This window comes from Arachis ipaensis, chromosome B07 (assembly GCF_000816755.2).
Source record: "Arachis ipaensis cultivar K30076 chromosome B07, Araip1.1, whole genome shotgun sequence".
Taxonomy (NCBI): domain Eukaryota; kingdom Viridiplantae; phylum Streptophyta; class Magnoliopsida; order Fabales; family Fabaceae; genus Arachis; species Arachis ipaensis.
In genome coordinates this window covers 27,962,561-27,967,152 of record NC_029791.2, presented here as the reverse complement: position 1 = coordinate 27,967,152, position 4,592 = coordinate 27,962,561, and positions in this window count along the sequence as shown.

Sequence of the window (4,592 nt, the reverse complement as noted above, 5' to 3'; positions counted from 1 at the left end):
GACTTCTCAGTATTTGGAGACTCATTCAGCTCCTGTCTTGATCATCTAGCACTTGTCCTAAAAAGGTGCCAAGAGACTAACCTGGTCTTAAACTGGGAAAAATGTCACTTTATGGTGACTGAAGGAATTGTCCTTGGGCACAAAATTTCAAGCAAGGGGATAGAGGTGGATCAAGCCAAGGTAGAGGTAATTGAGAAATTATCACCACCTACCAATGTTAAGGCAATCAGAAGCTTTCTGGGGCATGCAGGATTCTATAGGAGGTTCATAAAGGATTTTTCAAAAATTGCAAAACCTCTAAGCAACCTGCTAGCTGCTAACACGCCATTTGTGTTTGACACAGAGTGTCTGCAGGCGTTTGAGACCCTGAAAGCCAAGCTGGTCACAGCACCAGTCATCTCTGCACCTGACTGGACATTACCATTCGAATTAATGTGTGATGCCAGTGACCATGCCATTGGTGCAGTGTTAGGACAAAGGCATAACAAGCTTCTGCACGTTATTTACTATGCCAGTCGTGTTCTAAATGATGCACAGAAGAATTACACAACCACAGAAAAGGAGTTACTTGCAGTGGTTTATGCCATTGACAAGTTTAGATCCTATTTAGTAGGTTCAAAAGTGATTGTGTATACTGACCATGCTGCTCTTAAATATCTACTCGCAAAGCAGGATTCAAAACCCAGGCTCATAAGATGGGTGTTACTTCTGTAAGAGTTTGATATAGAAATAAGAGACAGAAAAGGGACAGAGAACCAGGTAGCTGATCACCTGTCCCGGATAGAACCAGTAGTAGGGGCGTCCCTCCCTCCTACTGAGATCTCTGAGACCTTTTCGGATGAGCAACTTTTTGCCATTCAGGAAGAACCATGGTTTGCAGACATTGCAAATTATAAAGCTGTGAGGTTCATACCCCAGGAGTACAGCAGGTTGCAAAAGAAAAAACTAATTTCTAATGCAAAGTACTACTTATGGGATGAACCATATCTCTTTAAGAGATGCGCAGACGGAATGATCCGCAGATGCGTCCCTAGAGAGGAGGCACAGAAGATCCTATGGCATTGCCATGGATCACAGTATGGAGGACATTTCGGAAGTGATCGAACAGCCACTAAAGTCCTCCAATGTGGCTTCTATTGGCCTACTCTCTATAGAGATGCCCGAGAGTTTGTGCGTAACTGTGACAGTTGCCAAAGAGCTGGTAACTTGCCTCATGGTTATGCCATGTCTCAACAAGGGATCTTAGAGATTGAGTTGTTTGATGTATGGGGTATTGACTTCATGGGTCCTTTCCCACCATCATACTCAAACACTTACATTCTGGTGGCAGTAGACTACGTATCTAAATGGGTGGAGGCAATTGCCACACCCACTAATAATACCAAGACTGTGCTGAAGTTCCTCCAGAAACATATTTTCAGCAGATTTGGTATTCCCAGAGTACTAATCAGTGATGGGGGCACCCATTTCTGCAATAAACAGCTTTACTCTGCTATGATTTGATATGGAATTAGCCACAAAGTAGCAACTCCGTATCATCCACAGACAAATGCGCAGGCTGAAGTCTCTAATAGAGAACTAAAGAGAATCCTGGAATGGACTGTAATTGCCCGTAGAAAGGATTGGGCAAAGAGCTTGGATGATGCTCTGTGGGCATACAGAACAGCATTCAAGACTCCTATAGGAACCTCTCCATACCAGCTTGTGTATGATAAAGCCTGTCATCTGCCCGTGGAATTGGAACATAAAGCCTACTGGGCAACCAGATTCCTAAACCTGGATGCTAAGTTAGCTGGAGAGAAAAGATTGCTCCAACTAAATGAGCTAGAGGAATTCAGACTCAATGCTTTTGAAAATGCAAAAATTTATAAGGAAAAAGCAAAAAAGTGGCATGACAAGAAATTATCATCTAGAGTCTTTGATCCAGGACAAAAAGTTCTGCTATTCAACTCTAGACTCAGATTATTCCCCGGGAAATTAAAATCCCGGTGGAGGGGACCATATGTGATTACAGGTGTGTCACCATATGGATATGTTGAGCTTCAGGATATTGATTCTGACAAAAAGTTCATTGTTAATGGAGAGAGAATCAAACATCATTTTGAAAGCAATTTTGAGCAAGAATGCTCAAAACTGAGACTAGAATAAAACTCAGTCAAGGTCCAGCTACAGACAATAAAGAAGCGCTTGTTGGGAGGTAACCCAATTTTATATCTATTTATTTTCTATTGTTATTTTATGTTTTCTGTAGGTTGATCATGTGGAGTCACAAAAATAACTGAAAAAGCAAAAACAGAATGAAAAACAACATTAAAAATAGCACATCCTGGAGGAGAAACTTACTGGCGTTTAAACACCAGTAAGGGCAGCAGAATGGGCGTTAAACGCCCAGTCTGGCACCATTCTGGGCGTTTAATGCCAGAAATGGGCACAGAGCTGGCGTTTAACGCCAGAAAAGAGCAAGAAGCTGACGTTAAACGCTAGAAATGGGCAGCAACCTGGCATTTAACGCAAGGATTAGCAGCAATAGGCATTTTGCACGCCTAACAGGTGTAGGGATGAGAAATCCTTGACACCTCAGGATCTGTGGACCCCACAGGATTCCCACCAACCTTGACTCACTCTCTCCCTTCACCAAACCATTTTCCCTCCCAAACCCACCCATACATGGCCAAAACCCAACCCTCTCTCCACCCCTATATAAACCCATCTTCCCTCATTCATTTTCATACTTCCTACACACTACTCCACCCACCTTGGCCGAAACCTTCACTACCCTCCATCTCCTCCATTTCTTCTTCTTCTCCTCTTTTCTTTCTTCTTTTGCTCGAGGACGAGCAAACCTTCTAAGTTTGGTGTAGTAAAAGCGTTGCTTTTTATTTTTCCATAACCATTTATGGCACCAAAGGCCGGAGAAACCTCTAGAAAGAGGAAAGGGAAGGCAAAAGCTTCCACTTTCGAGTCATGGAAGATGGAGAGATTCATCTCAAAGGTCCATCAAGACCATTTCTATGAAGTTGTGGCCAAGACTCCTCATTGAAGAGGACAAGCCCATCACTAGGAAAAGGATGGAGCAAACAAGAGAGCCCACTCCTGGTCTAAGCGGCTAAACCAAGCTGTCCCTAACCATGTGCTTGTGGCGTGAAGGTGTCAAGTGAAAACTTGAGACTGAGCGGTTAAAGTCATGGTCCAAAGAAAAAAGAGTGTGCTTAAGAGCTCTGGACACTTCTAATTGGGGACTCTAGCAAAGCTGAGTCACAATCTGAAAAGATTCACCCAGTTATGTGTTTGTGGCATTTATGTATCCGGTGGTAATACTGGAAAACAAAATGCTTAAGGTCACGGCCAAGACTCATAAAGTAGCTGTGTTCAAGAATCAACATACTTAACTAGGAGAATCAATAACACTATCTGGATTCTGAGTTCCTATAGAAGCCTATCATTCTGAACTTCAAAGGATAAAGTGAGATGCCAAAACTGTTCAGAGGCAAAAAGCTAAAAGCCCCACTCATCTAATTAATACTGATCTTCATAGATATTTTTGGAATTCATTGTATATTCTCTTCTTTTTATCCTATTTGATTTTCAGTTGCTTGGGGACAAGCAACAATTTAAGTTTGGTGTTGTGATGAGCGGATAATTTACACGCTTTTTGGCACTGTTTTTAGTATGTTTTTAGTATATTTTAGTTAGTTTTATTATATTTTTATTATTTTTTATTTAAAATTCATTTTTCTGGACTTTACTATGAGTTTGTGTACTTTTTTGTGATTTCAGGTATTTTCTGGCTGAAATTGAGGGACCTGAGCAAAAATCTGATTCAGAGGCTGAAAAAGGATTGCAGATGCTGTTGGATTCTGACCTCCCTGCACTCAAAGTAGATTTTCTGGAGCTACAGAAGCCCAATTGGCACGCTCTCAATTGCTTTGAAAAGTAGACATCCTGGGCTTTTCAGCAATACATAATAGTCCATACTTTGCTCGAGATTTGATGGCCCAAATAGGCGTCCCAAGTTAGCTCAAGAATTCTGGCGTTTAACGCCAGAACTGGCACAAAAGCTGGAGTTAAACGCCCAAACTGGCACAAAAACTGGCTTTTAACTCCAAGAAAAGTCCCTACACATGAAAACTTCAATGCTTAGCCCATGCACACACCAAGTGGGCCCCGGAAGTGGATTTTTACACTAAACACCCTAGCTTACTCATTTTCTGTAACCCTAGGTCACCAGTTTACTATAAAAACTACTTTTAGTGATTCATCTTGTACCTCATGACACTTTACACGTTTTATATTGTATCTTCTACGGCATGAGTCTCTAAACCCCATTGTTGGGGGTGAGGAACTCTGCTGTTCTTCATGAATTAAGGCAATTACTACTGTTTTCTATTCTATCACGCTTGCTTCTATTCTAAGATATTCATTCGCACTTCAACCTGATGAATGTGATGATCCGTGATAATCATCATCATTCTCACCTATGAACGCGTGCCTGACAACCACCTCCGTTCTACATGCGATCAAGCTTGAATGTGTATCTCTTGGGTTTCTAATCTAAGATTGGAACCTTCGTGGTATAAGCTAGAATTATTGGC